Genomic DNA, 15,783 nt, shown 5'->3' on the forward strand with positions numbered 1-15,783 from the left:
TATCTAATAACAGGAGCCAAAAGCATGTACTCACTGCTAAATGATTTTCTACCATGACTGCTGCAGATGGTCTGATTTTTTTTATGGCGTCCCTGCAGCAACCTGGGTTTTAGCTGTTGGCTTTTGTTTGGTATTCAGCCAGCTTTTTTCACTGATTTTCTGGGCTTTTCTTTTTTTCTTTAGAGACAGTATGGTGAACTGAGACCTTAAATTAATGCACATTGACGGTCATTTTTAGGGGCATCCATATAGTTAGCCTTTTACATTATGGCTTTGATAGAAAGCTTGCTTTGGAAACAAAAGAAATATTTGTTATCATCAGTTCCCAGTTATTCCTAGAGAAGATTACAAAAGATAAAGAGTTAGCACTGCAGATAAAATTTTAGTAATTGAAGAGGAGGAAATTTAGTTTGTAAAGAAAAAAACATATCACCTATGTTTAAAGGCCATGAAATACAAAGTTTGAGTAAGCACCTGAACACCTGAGCTGACAGACATACTCTTAAGCTGCTGTAAACGATCCTAAGAGTACTATTGTCCCATATGAATTTTTTCCTCTGAGTTATACTGACAAAGTGGATAGAAGTTGGCTCTGATCAGTGTTTGCTTTGTGATAAAGAAGGTATCTGAGATGTGACACATATTTCCTTCTGCAGAGAGGTCTGTGCTACTCTGGGGGCAGATGTTGATTGGGCAATTACTACAGGGCACACTTATAAGAAGCGTTGTGGCTTTAATATTTATATGTAGAAACATATGTCTCTAATGTCTCTAAATGTCCATGAAAAGGGCATTCTGGATTAAGCTAGCGAGATCAAAAGGAAGAGTACTTCTGGATAGTAAAGAATAGAAAAGATGCAAAATTTCAATTTCCGAGAGTGAAGAAAGAATTTTAGTAAGTAGGGTAGGATATGTATATATATATTTTAAACTTAGTGTGAGCCACTGTCTCATTAGTGAAATCTGACTCATATATAACTCTACTCCCTGGCCTTTGCCTTTTGAGCCAAGGAAGAGTGGACTTTTCATAGACAACCCATTGGATGCTGCATCTCCACAAGAGTGCAGAGATAGGAGGCTATTCTCTTCTCAAGTAGATAATGCTTTGAAAGATCACCTGGATCCGTAGTGAGGTCATGGAAATTAAAATTTGCTTTATTAGGAAATAAATCTGCACAGCTAATTAGATTAGAAATCCAGACTTAAAGATCCCCTCTCTCCAACTAAATCCTGAGATAGAGTTGGTTGTCCGTTTTACACTGAAAGGAAAGTACAGAACGGTATAAGAAAATGTCTGTAAATCAGACAGTTTTGCAGCTGAAAATTTTAGGTGATGGAGAGGTCATTCCTTAAACTTAATGATGTAGGCTAATGGGTTGATATTAAAAGTGCTGAGCATTCAAAGTTCAAGCAGACTGTTAGGTTCTTAGGTCCTCTGCAATTCAGGGTACCTACCAAGGTTTGAATCTGGGCTCCTGCTGGGGTCAATGTCAGAATTCCAATTAATTTCAAAAGGTCAAGATCTCACCTTCTATTTTGTAAAATCTTGATCATGCTCTTGAGATTTTCCATATGCAGTCATGTGTACAACATGAGGACTTGCAGGTGCCTAATCAGGGCCTTGGCGTCTCTTGTGATAGTCTTCCAAGGACATATATGTGGATGCAGGGAGTTTTCTTTGCTCCCTCCTTAAATCTGAAAATAAGAGCCTTACCTAAAACTTAGCAGAACAACAGATAAAGCTCTGGGCTGAATCACTTGGCCGGAAATGTTTAGGCAATGGAGTAATTCCCTTGGTTTGAACTTTTCTATAAATGCTTTTCAATTATATCTTCCTACTTTCTGAAAAATATCCTTTGAAAGGTACCTAGATCTCTGCATTCCTCTCAGTGGGAATGGAGGGAGCTTAGCACATTTCAGCATGTTGCCCTGAAAAATATACTAGTAATTTCATGAAACCTATGTCTGTCTTGTGCCACACTTTGCAAGGTTAAACCTGCATGTTTAAAACTTAGAAAGCTCTGTGACCTTCCACAAGCCCTGGACTCCTAATCCACTTAGTAGCTCTTCAAATTTTACCTTCAGTTTCCTGCTTCCTTCTTCATGCTTCCCCTTGTGCCTCCTCCGGCTTTTCACCCATGTAGTGAAGCCTGTCTCTTCTCTCATGGAGTACTATTTCCCAGCCTGTGACCCACATCCTCACAAAAAGATAATCAGAGACAGGAAAGCAATAAACTTTTATTCCCTAGAAGGGCTTGACATCAATAAGATCAATACACTTTCCAATCTCCTCTCTTAGTCAGCAGATAAGACTTGTGAGTAGATTGGCTTCTTCTGAAATGTGAAAGAAAAATTTTAGGGAAAACCGTTTGACACTGCTATAGTGGCAGGTAAGATAATTACTTACTTACAAGGAGCCAATTTTTTAATGTGAAATAACTGTATTGGACAGGATGAAAATCTGTGCAAAACAACCTTGTTGACTCTTTGCTGAAGAATTGATCTTTGTTAAAGGGAGGATTAAGTGTTTATAGGAGCACATCTCCTATACTGCCTCAGTCTTACAAGGTTTACTTTCTCCCAGTACAACTGCCAGGTGGCTTTGTCTCATATGCAGTCAGTTCACAGAATCATTTGAGTAGACAGGCACCTCTTACGATACGTCACTTCATGATTTTTCCTACGCATTGTAGAAAGATTGAACTTCTTATTCTCAAAACTCTCCTTAATGTATGATCAGCCAGCATTAGCAGCTTGCTCCCTTGTGCCGGCAACAAGGCCCATTTCTGAAGACCCCTCAGTCTTGGAAACTTCCAGCAGCAGATGCAAATCCAAATGTTACAAATTGAGTCATTTGGTATTTTGTAATCAGTCTCTGCTGCAGTCCGTTATTTCTTATTGTCTTGTTGACTAAGGAGGAAAATTAATCCCTGTGCAGTTTGTAACATCCTGTTTAAGTATTTGTAGGCATTTGTTGTCTTCCCTTAATCTTTTTCTAATCTGAGCAGATTCAGTTCTTCCAACCTTCCCTAATGGGGCTTCTTTTTAATTATTTTTAGTCAGTTTGTTACTGTCCTTCAGGGGAAGCTTTGCTTCTGAGTTAAATACAATTTGGACAGTGCCCTGTCTCTAGAAAGGCTTTCATCTTTGTGTGAAATGTGCTTTCTACAGCTGGAGCCTGGTGACACTGCATGCAAAACTGCCTAGTGCAGCCTCAGTTTTACATATCTGGTCTCTCCACACCCCTGCATCTAAGCAATCGTATATATAAATGAAAACAGAGTACAGAGAAAATACAAAATGCAACTATACGTTGTTGCATTGGCCTATTCACACTGCTGGGTAGTGGAGAACCTGGTCCTGAGATGTTCTGTGTACAGCTTGCCCATTACAGCTTGAATTCTAGGATCAAGTAATTCTACTTGATCTGCTTGATGATTATTAATAATGAGCAGCCTTGAGCCTGCCGTCATTTTTGGAGTATTGGCTTTGTCCCATTTGGACAACACTTCAGAACACTTGGTTGAATCTCTGAAAATAACATGCTGTGCCTCCAGGGACAGTTTACCTCAAGGCTCTAACGGTAAACTAAAGAGTGTGGTATTAGTGTAGATGGACTAAAGCCAGGTCTGGATGAGATCCAGGGTGCTAACCTGTCCCTGGAAGAGATGCCTGAACTGGTGCACAAGCTGACTCCCTCAAATTTAACTGAACAATCCTTGGTAGGCTTGCCCAGCCCCTAGGCAAGAATACATTTTAGTAATCTAAAACAGTGCAGTGGAGCCACCACAATGTAGCGAGAGCCGCAATGTAATGAGATTGAATCAGTGGAAACATTCAGAAGCATGACATCCCCAAGGACAGCATAGAGTAGCATATATAGATGCAGTGGTTAAACAGGCTGCCCTGGAAGATCCTTCCATGTCTGAATCTGTGAGACCGTACTTCCAAGAGTCACTAAAAGAGCTTGAAACTGGAGCTTACAGTCACCCTTACAATTCCCATCATGAAATCAAAATGGAACAAACTGGACAACAGATATAATTTACTTTGCTGACAGCATTGACAATCTTTTGAGCTTTTCTCATCCCCCCACAGCCTGTTGCAGCCAATGAGGAAGATGATGTGAGGAATACAGAGAAATTGCCACAAAGTGGAAGACATTAAACGCAGAGCTGCAACCCCCAATTTTCACCAGCTGTGTTTTTCCTTCTAACCCTTTATTCTTGCAGCACTTAGGCTTGAATTAGTAAGGCTTTCCACACAAGAGAATGATCTGATTCTAAGAATATATCTGTCTACATGTTTCCATGGTGTTTATTCCCCATCCGCCCCCACCTCTCCAAGAAAATGCTGGGCTTTTATTGTTGTGGGGTTGAGGTTTTTTAATCATCTTTTCGGCAGGGATTTGCATGGATGTGAAAAATTTACAAAGAATAAGCACACAAGTACGAGCAACCCATCTCTGTGATTGCAGAGGTTATTTCATCTCCATCTGCTGTAATAGTGGTGGGTAAGGGGAGAGGGCCCATAGTTCAGAGCACTGAAGGGCCACAGCATTCATGCACTGAAAAAGCAGTGTCCACACTTAATTTGCATAAATGCTGACCTAAATCTGTTTTCCTTTTTCTCATGAACAACTACATGTGCAACTGTCTTGGTTGCTTGTACTGCTGCCTTGAAAGTAACAGCAGTGACTTGCTCATTGCCACCTGCCACAAAAACCTGCTGCTGAATGTTTGTTCAAAGCAAAATAGGTACTTATGGTGTGAAATGAAGTTTTCATGAGCCCTTCAGACCTCAACTTTGGACCTCTCAGTCCCCTTCCTCTATATGGAAGGAAACTCTCCATTAAAAATAAGCTGCTTCGGGTTGGTTATGGGGAGGTGTTAATGGAGACCCTCTGCCCAGTGCTCCTGCGTGGGAAGGACCTCTTCAATAGCCCTGTATTTCTGTTGCCCTTTCTCTATTCTTTCTTCTTTTGTTCTTCTTTAGACTGTTTCCTAATTGCCGCTGTCTAATCACCACAGAGACCTTTCCTAACTTTAATCTTTTATCCCAGAGCTATAAAATTAAGAGCTAAGCTACTGGGACACTTATATATGACTTAGGATTTTGAGGGCCTCTGTGGGTGCACTGCTTGGGCCCTACTACCAGTTTTTCAAGAACTGATGATCATTGCTTGCTGAAACAATCATCTTCAGAGTTGTTCAGTTTGGACCCATATCCACTAGACAAATTCACAAAGAACAGACTTTGGTTCATTATCTAGACCCTGGGAAAGAAAAAGACAGGGGAATATGCCCAAGGTCAGAACACAAATGGTGGCTCTAGAACTATTTATAAAACTCATGTTTAATTTGAGTTTAATTTGTTTCAACATCTTGTTTTCAAGACAAAGGGCAATACAACTAAACCCTCACCAATCTTACTGTGAATAGTAAGTCTTTCCTGCCTGCAAAGAGAATTGGTCCACTGATATTGGCTTTATTCATTGATTTTAGTGGGATTTCTGCCTGAGCAGGGCTTGAGGGCTCAGTATGATGGGTGGTCATACCATCATAAGCTTATAGTTTAGCTGCACCCGTGACCTTCTCTAGAACTGTCTCCTTCTAACTCCAATCTTCTGCACTGCACCCAAATTGAAGGCCTAAAAACAATACTGGGCACATCTCCGTAAAGATACAAAGTGACCAGAAGTAGAAAATGAATGGTTTAGGACTCAGTCAGAGGAATATTTACCACAAAACTCAGACTCACAAGAAAAAGAGAAGGGGCAGTCTTGTCTGCCAATAATGCAGTTGCACTTCATTCAGGCTCTTTGATAGTATTTTCTCCAGTGAACCTCTAGTGCTTATACAATATCCATGAGTGGCTAGTGTGTCTATCAGATGAAGGTTTATTAGCTGTGAGCTATGAGTTCTAGACATTTGAGAATTTTGGGTGTGATTTCACAATTGAAAACTGAATTCATCATTTAAAATGTAGAATGGATTTCTAGGAATATCATAGTCTGGGAACTGGCTACAAAGGAAACTGGGATATACTGATCAAGTGCAAAAAAAGAATTGACAGTCATGCCTCCACTTATTAAAGCAGGCAGTGATTATCTACAGCTTACAGTACTGTTTTTCATTATCTTTATTTTTAAGGACTTAATTGACTATGTAAATCAATGAACAGTATGTGCTTGTGTATTCCTGTGCATGCAGCAATCAGTGCTGTTCTGATATACTTGTGGTAGAATTTGCTATCAGTCTGCACTGAGATAAATAGAAGCAGTTATAAAACAGCAATACAGTAAAACAGGCAGAAAATCCTTTCTGGATAATCAGCCATGCAAATGTAAATACAAAATAAGCAGAGACAGGAAGGGATAGCCCAGAATTCTAAGATGAAATGAAATCTTTAGATTTGGAAACCCACCATCCTAGGGGATATTTTCATGCTTGAAATCAACACTTTATTCTTTTGGAGTGAATATCCAAAGCCTTTAAAAGATGAAAAGGTTTTTAAATAACTGAGCAGCAGTAAGAGATGGAACTGCTGCAGTAGCTCTAATGAAAGAACTATCAGCCCTGTGGCTAAATAGCCTTTGGGCTTTTGGATGACTTTTTCAAAGATCAACCTTTTTCTTTTAAAGGGAAAAAAGCTATACACACTTACATGGGAACAAGCAACTCGTGTAAAGCTCTGACTTTTGCCTCTGGAGACCTGAATTCAAATCCTGATTAAGTCACACAAGTCCAAATAATTTTTGGAGGTCACTACATGGCATTTCTGCAAATTGAAAATTCACCCAACAAGCTAACCCACTCATGTAATTGGTCATGTGAAAACTTTAATGGGTGCTGTTACCTGTATAGGGACCTGACTTTGGCAGAACACTGCAGATAGATCAATGACATGAATCTCCTCTAAGCAGATCTACTGTTCAGGAGTCAGGAAGAGTAGTGTAATAAGAAGGCAAAAGTAATGTCACTATTGATGTTAGCTGTTGAGTAGGGAAGAGGTAGGGAAAATAATCTGCCAGTCATCATCTATATCAACAAGCAGAATGGATCAAGATCAAGGGCTTGGCATACTGGACTCTAGGCTATGTTTGTGGAAAGTCTGAAGACCTGCTCAGTCTGGGCCTAGTGTCTTCAAGAGCTCTGCCTGGGTCAGTGTATGGCCTGTTCTTTCCCAGACGGTCTGTATGACACAGTCAGCCTTAATGCAGACAGAGAATGACCCAAGCCACCAGTGAAAAAAAAAAAAAAAACCAAAACCCCCAAAAAACCCCCAAACCATCAAAAAATTTTTGAGGGAATAGTTTAGAGGGAATTATTTGCATCCTCAAAGTGCAACAGTTCCAGCACACTCTAGAATGTGAGTTGCTTTATCACTTGGCAGCAAATGATGATGGCTTTAAACTGAAAGAGGGTAGATTTAGATTACATGTAAGGAAGAAGAGAGAGGTTGTGGATGCCCCATCCCTGGAAGTGTTCAAGACAGGTTGGATGGGACTTTGAACAACCTGGTCTAGTGGAAGGTGTCCCTGCCCATGGCAGGGGGGTTGGAACGAGATGATCTTTAAGGTCCCTTCCAACCCAAACCATTCTATGATTCTACAATTCTAAATGTATTTCAATATTTCACTTTTGGGTAACATGGTCTATGCTAAACTGAAATGAAATACATTTAATTATTTTTTTTCTCTTTTGTGTATTAATCCCGGAGAAAGAGAGTGAGGTGGCAAAGCAGGAGGCTTATTGGAGCTCAGAATTTGTCTCTGATGTAAGGAATTCTCACTGTGTAACTAATGTTTTCAGTGGGAGTTCAGAATCCCTGTATGGCCAAACATGCTGCAGAGGTACATAGCCCCCTCCAGTTTTGACAGAAAAACAGAGAAGTCCCACAAGAAAGCACAAAGAGTACAGGTAGGATAGGAGGAGGTGCAACTTCCTGATTATTTCTGTTTTCCTTCCCCTGGTATAGTTGACTATAGGAATTCTGCAGTGGTACTTGCACTAACAAAATTTAATATGCTGAGATTTTGTCAGCAAAATTCACTTTTCAGATAGTTGATTTGCCATGGTAATCCATGTCCCTTTGAAACATTACTAGCGCTAATAAATGTCGCAACTTTGTGAAAACAAAACCCAGCAACACTGCTGTTTTCTTTAAGTGAAGGGAGAGCCTAACTTTTTTTCCTCTATTTTGAAATGAAAAGTGTGAAGTCAAATGCCAGTGGCCTTTGCCATCAGTTGAAGTTATACAGGAAACGTGGGTGAAGGCTATTTAAAATTACAGATTTAATTAAGACACTAGTAAACACACAAGTCAATATTGCAGCCCTACCCTCCAGCAAGCACAAACTACTGTGCTGTAGAAGTATGGGATCAGTAAGCATTTTCAACAGAAAAAGCTTGCAGTAGAAAAACATTTCAGCTCAATCCTTGTGTGCCACAGACATTTTGACCTGCTGGCATTTGAATTCAAGTTTTAATTCTCTTCCCGCTCTCAGACAGAGACCTTCTATTTCCCATAATAGCTCAGTCTGTTAAAGAACAGCTGACTGCAAAATACAATGTGCACCCAAACCGAAACAGCTCAAATATGAACATAGAACTTTACCAAAGAATGTAATAATGTTGTGGAGTCCAGTGATTATATACTGGGGGCTAAAAAACACAGTGGAAGGATTCGGTGTCAGCATACAGTATCTGTAATCTGGGGCTAGGTAGTTGAAATTTGGGGGGTTTTATATGTCTCAGACTTTATACAGTCTTTCCCAGCTGAGAAAGCGTGCATATCCTTGAAAAGGCGGGGCCAGTATTTACTGAGTGATGAAAACATGACTTAGTGCTGTTACAAAGAAATAAGCTTGGCAAATTCTACTGGTAGCAAGGCACTTCCCGCATACTGTATGCAACAAAGAGCAAATACAGTTTGCTTCACACCTTTTATGTGTTCTTCATTGAAGGGGGTTCATATAACCAAAACGGCATTCCACTGCGTATAATTTCAGAGAAGCTCAAACAGCTATTTTACATGTTTTCACTTTGCTATCAAGCAGCTGACATAGTTATACGGTAGTGCTTCTAGACCTTCGCTCTAGCCTTGTTCTTGCACAAGTTGCAGCAGCCTGGTAGGGCTCTTCTGCAGGACTCCTGCCTTTACACAGTCTCCCCAAGAAGTTCAAGCCAGTCAAGGTGTATCTGTTGCAGGAGTGTGTGCTGTCATGACTCTGAGGTTGAGCCTAGCACTGCTTTCTCTTGTCTTCTCCATAGTGCTATATGGGAAGCTTGGTCCCTTCTGGAGACTTCACCCTCTTGTCAGGGAGATAAGGCAGCATAGCAATGAACTAAAGGTATACCAAAAGTTTTTCTAAAATAAACCAGGAATTACTGTTCACCTGGATCAGAGCAGGTGTACTTGGGTGAGGACATTTACAGCAGATTCAACATATTCTTTGTTAGCAGGGGTGAAGAAGCAACCTCTGCAGACTTCGTCATCTCAGATCCATCTGCCTCCTTCCCCTCCTCTCTTCTGGACTTATCTTCCATTGCTGCAGTTTCTTTGATTCTTTCTCAAGGGTTCTCTGTTGCAAATTAATCTCTTCCCTTGATGTTTCTGTTGTCCTCATCGAGGCAGTCCTTTCTCAGTTAATGGCTCCGTTTATCTCCTGCAGAGAGTTCTGTACAAATTGCCAATATTTCTAACTTAGAGTGGAATTTTAATTTTCTCCTTACATCACTACAGAGCACACAGAACAATTGGAGAACCAAGGTACACATAGGAATCTTATTATTCTTCCCACTGGCCGCGTATGATGAGTCTTGCCTATGTTTTTTGGTTTTATCCTACAGTGACCGTGTAGCAGAATAAGCTGTCTGGAGCATTCTCTGCCTTGGTTCGTGATCCCTGTGCACTTGTCTTCAACTCTGTCTTGCCTTTCTCATGAAGACACTCTGAAAAATGGTTATAAGTGTCTATACGTACATATAGAATGCACATAGGGAATTTGTAAAATTCCATAATTGAGGTAATGCAGTAAGAAGAGCCTTAAAAATAAGTGCTTGGAGAGAACAACTGAGCTAAAGATTTGCCTTCTCCTTCAGTACTTCAAAATGAAAGAAATGTGATTGTCAAAACATAATTTTTAACAGGAGCAACGGATCAAGTGCTGCTCCTTCCTTTGAGTGTCATTAGTTCAGACTGAAGCTGGGCTGAACTCTCCAGTCTTTCCTTTGCATCCATCTGATAGTGCCAGGTACAAAATGCGGAGTATTTCAGAACAATCATAAGGAGCAACTGTGGCTTTCTGGGATTTCACCCCACCTTAGTTACTTCTGAAGGGTTACATTGGTTTTATGAGACCTTTTTTGTTCCTTGGCTGTATGAATGCAAAGCATTTTAGTCAGTCTGTGAGGTTTCAGAAACAAAGCAAAGCTTTAACTATCATGAAAGCATCACGAAGATATAATGGAAGCCAATGAAATAATGGAAGGGTAGGAGTACTTTCCTTTCTAGGCCACATAGCCCTTGCCTGAGATGTAGGATTTACTGACTGTCTATAATGTAGATTTTTTTTTTTCCTTTGGTATTGTCAACACAGCTGTAGCTGTGAAGGGTGAAGTTCCATCCTCTGTTTATTTTAATTGTTTTTGTACCTGAGTTCTGAGTAAAAAATTAGGAGAAAACATTATTCCCTCACAGTACAAAACAGTGCGTCATCCTATTAAAAAAAAAGTTTCTAGTAACGTTTAAGCAGAGTTTAAAGTTGTAGTTCCATGAGCATATGTGTGAATGAAGTGCATTCACCCAAATATTCATGGGAAGAGAAGGAAAGAGGGAGAGAAAAAGGAAAATTTATGTTTTAATCCAAACCTCTCTACTTCATAATTTATCAATGATAAATATCTAAATCTCACATTAGTATATGCATGGCCCTTCATGTATCACCTGAGCTATGCCTGCAAGTAGGCTACCATTTGATCTTTGATCTAAGCTGAGGAAATCACTTCCATGCATCCTTAAAGTTATGAAGGTGCTTAATTACTTTTCCTGAAAAAGGTGGTTTTCAAAATGAAGGCTTCAAGCAGGCAGATATATTCAGCACAAATTAAGTGTTACCTCTTCTTTCTGCTGTCTCCTGCTCCCGATATTCTCCAATTTGATATTGTTACAAGAAAGACTTGGTTTCAATTAGAGATCTTGCTACTGGCTGTAACCATTACATTTGGCTAGATCATTTCCTGAGGCAGTGAATTCCACAGATAGGCTGCATAAAATAGCATTTCTTCACAAAATTTCCAGATTTACTGCCCTTTAATTTTACTGAGTACTCTGCTCCTCTTGATTAATGTTACTCTGTGAAAGGTTATACACTTCATTACAGAATACTTGAATCACTTAACTTGTATTTTAAAAAAGCTATCATAACATTCTATAGTCATTAGAAATCAATTAGCAATTTATTCAAGAAACAGAAGCCTAGCCCTGGTGTCCTAGCTAAGTTACTTTCCATTAAGCTGCAGCTCTCCACTATTGTGCACTGAACAAGACAGACTTAATTTTTTTCTTCAGCTTGCTGCATTCCAGTGACAGCTGCCCTTCTATGATGGATTAAACTTTTCCTGTAACTTTCAGTTATTTTTGAAAGACATTTCGCACAAAGTGTCAGGGTGTGGGTGTGTGAATTGTAAAGTCAGCAAAATTTAGTGAATTGTGTCTACCCCTCCCATTAAGTGACTGAAAGACCTCCACTATATGCTTGGTGATGCTCAACCATTATGTTAATAGATAATATGCCTCTAACATTAGCTTTGAACCATGATGTCTGTGTAATGAATGAGGTACTTGCAAAATGTGCCAGACTATTATCCCTGGGGAAAAAAAAATCTTTAAACAAGTAAGGCATGCATATCTCCTGTGGCTTTACCAATATGCCTTCACCTATGTCTTCTGAAGAACCAGAAGACATAGGCACAAAGGTCTATTTATAGAGATAAATAGACTTTTATTCCTTGGCCCCTACTGAAACTGCAAACTACAGAATTAAAAATCCTGATGTTATTTCTAGGAGATTATCTGTATCATTGAGAGAAAAGCCTTCAACTGGACATTGAAATGCTATAGTCATGATAGCAGTTAAGGATGCTTGGCAAAGGAAGAGGTATTCCCCAGTACACAAGGTCCATCAGACCTCAAAGAGGCTGAAATACCCTCTTTTTGTCATGACGCTCAGTGGTTTCTTTGGCAGTACCCAATAAGTCAAGGTAGTATCCCACTTTGCAGATTGGAAAGCTGAAGCATAACAAGCCAAAATGATGTCCCCACAGTGCCAGAGAGGGTATGTAGCAAATCATGAGAAGGAATCTACGATCCTTAACCCTGAGGTCTATGAGAGATGATGCATTAATGTTCAGAAACATACCAACTTTCTCACTGTTGAGAGTAGTGAGATGTGAGCTGTGAAAGGTCAGGCAGTTTGACGCAGAAAGCGGAATTATTTCTATAAATGACCATCTGCAGATTCCTACCAATGCTGTGCTTCCAGCTGACCTAACAATTGTCCCATACATGCTTAAGTTGATATCAGGTTGCAATCACCTTGACTACTGTAGCTTGTATATTATAATTCAGACCTACACTGGCTGATAGTCTTTGTTCAGAACTGTAAATTTGGAAGATGATCCACCTTTCTGTTGAGATTCATATGGTTAATAGTAAACACTCAGGGAGAAGTACTGCACTCAGTGACCAGAGAGCTGAACTGTGTATCAGGAGTTGTACTGTCCATCCTAGAGAGGTAACCTATTGCAGACCTCATTTTCTGTCCTCAGTAGTGTGCAAATGGTAACACTTCTGATCTTGTTATGACCCTCTGCAGCTTCTCCATTTCAACACCATAATTAGGAAAAATCAGCTCTACCACCTAAGTTATGCTTGCTGTGAAAGCCTCCAGCTGCAGTCAATAGGACACGTATGCATACACACATGATTAATAGCTACATGTTCACAGAATGATGGTAAGTCTTCAGGAAGCAGTTTCACTCAAACACAAGTGCAAGGTTTTTAATATTATCTGTATGGGAGCATTGTTCAGTTAGGACAGTCCATCCTGGACTTTAGGATACTTTTGTTTTGGAGGAAGCATTTCCAGATATTTGGAAGGATACAATCTTAGCCAAGAATTTAATGTTTCTTAAATGTTGATACATTGCTGTTACTGTTTTGAGTAAGTCTATTTCTTTTTTTTTTTCCCCTAACTTCTGCCAAACAGCCTATATCTCTGCATTTCTCCTGCAGATGTTTTTCAAGAGCAAATAGTAAGCTCACAGTGTACTGTTTCCTTATCAAAGGGGTTTTTAACATAATTTATCAAATACCTAATGTTCTATCAACACATAACATACGTTCCTGTCACCTGTGGCTCAGTGCCACAATGCGTGGAATAATCTTGACTTCTACTAAAGAAGATGAGACCTGAGAGCACCAAACCTAGGAAGTCCAGCAACAGGGACACAGACTCAGCTGTCTGCCAAATACTGATGGTTTCTCTACACTTGAGAAGCTATCACTGTCTCTGCCTTTCAGCCTCTCTGTTACATGCAGGACTGGGCAATAAGAAGGAGATGAAAAGCTAACCTCCTAGACGTTCAGTCTGAGAAGTCCCAAATTCCCTGCTGTACCAGAATGCAGGTCTATTATACGTCGATGCTAGCTGGTACAATCATTGCGTAACTGTGCAGGCATTGGGAATAGCCAGAGTACGCTATACTCTAGTTATATGCTTTACCAGGCCACGATGGAAGCTGCTTGCCATCTGGAAATTTCTTTGTGCTAGAGCAGTACAAAAGACAGCCAGACATGCACCTGAATCCTGTACCTGGCATTTGTTATTTAGGATTCACTTGTACGACAGCTTTGAGAAGTTCTACTTTCCCAGCTGACAAAGAAACCCTGTTGAGAGATAAATACCATACAGCTGAGGCTTTTTTAATCACCATCTATCTTAATTAGAGGGAAGTCGAGTCATCACTGTTCCTGCACTGGTAAATTCTTACAGCAGTTTTTCAAAGTTATCCGTAGTCATTTTTTGTGTGGATTGCTTTATATAGATAGTGGCATTCTTTGGAGAAGAGAGAGGATGTTAAGTCTCATTTCTTTACTGAATTCCAGCTTGGGCAGTTACATTTTGCCTGCTTGATTTCTCCACTGTGATTTCAGGTGAATATTTGCTTCCATCTTTATATACTATGATGTTTTGTTCTCTTTAAAGCACTGATGTATTTTACACCAGAGGTGTCTACTTTTTGGTCATGTGGGATGAAATGTGGCTTGCAAACATAAAGAATAATTAGTATTATTTATAAACTAACTGAGCAATTCTACAAAAGTATTAAAAGGGAAGCTGGTTAATACGCTTAGGGAATGTTAAATGTTCAGGTACTCTCTTCTGACCACCAAATGTATTAATCCTATGAGGAAGGAGCTGATGAACTGTTTTCACAGAGGCAGATTTTGAGCTTATTTTTTAATGAGTCTACTTCAGTCACAGCTGAAGGAGACCTGTGGTAGAGTTCTGGATCGGCCTGTTGACTGTGGACTATTGCCAGACAAGGGCTTTAGTGACTGTACTTTGAAAGAAAAATGGATAATGGACTTCCATCCACAAAGAACTGATTTTAATAGTGTTACTCTCCTGCCTTGTCTTACTGAAGGTCTGAAATTCCTTTCCTGAGTTGTTATGAATCTTGAGTCAGATTGCCTCCCCTGAAGTGTGTCTCAGTGCCCATGTATGGAAGCATATTTCTTCTGTGATCATAACAAATGCTTAGGTTGCAAAGAAGAGAGCGTTTTCCTGGAAGGAGAGGACAACATACAATAAAATTTTCAAAAGCATGAAAAACAAAGGAACCTAGGCTGTTTTATGCCTTTAGGTACTTTCAAGTCTGCAATTTACATTCATAAATCATTTTAGTGCTCCTGAAAGTGTTAACCACCATCTGTTTCTTTAATGATGCTATGTCTGGCTCAGGTGATAAGTGTTTACGAAAAGTAAAGAAGAGGAGACTCTGATATTTTTGATACCATCATGAAAGTGAGATTCTATTAAGGTATCCAGCAACTTTCCAAAATTTTGAACTTTGAAGGAGACTTCAAGATAAAATAGTGTTTATGTACCAGATGCTTTTAGAATATATACAATATCTTATGATGTTCTAGAGTTGCTCTACACATAATTACAGGTTCTGGTGCTAAAACAATAGTCTGTCTGCTTCATTTCCAGATGCTTGTAGTAGTGTGAAAGCTAGACCTCTATGCTCATGTCATTCAGTTACAGTCTCAAATTCTCTGAGTATTCAGTTGTGTAAGAATCACATTTTGAAGAGATTCATCCTTCAAGGAGAGAAAGGAATTTTGTGAGAAAGCTTTAGAAAACACTTGACCAGGTCAGAACATGGTGGGCCTTGGAAGGACCTTCCTCAAAAACAGCTACTGCCCTCATTGTGGTATACTGTGAAGATTACCAGAGCATTGCCAGGGAAAGATCAGTATTTGCTCACAGTTACCACATGCTTCTCTCTGAGGTACGTGTACCTGTGCTACATGGGAAGTAAACGTGATCTGACAACACACTGTGGTAATGCTTAGCAAAAACTAGCAATATTTTCACTGACAGCAAAGAGTCATATGTATGTGCAGTGGTTAGACATTTAGAAGTCATCGGATGGACCCTTGTGGTGCTCTAACTCCAGAAAGTGACAGTCCACAGCTTTGACCATCCAA

General features: G+C 39.8%; 1 protein-coding gene across 7 annotated transcripts in view; it reads left to right on the forward strand.

Annotated features, from left to right (window-relative positions):
• The window catches only part of CACNA1C (calcium voltage-gated channel subunit alpha1 C), a 490,677-nt gene that overhangs the window by 318,480 nt on the left and 156,414 nt on the right, over positions 1–15,783 (forward strand). The window lies entirely within an intron of this gene.

This window comes from Haliaeetus albicilla, chromosome 19 (assembly GCF_947461875.1).
Source record: "Haliaeetus albicilla chromosome 19, bHalAlb1.1, whole genome shotgun sequence".
NCBI lineage: Eukaryota > Metazoa > Chordata > Aves > Accipitriformes > Accipitridae > Haliaeetus > Haliaeetus albicilla.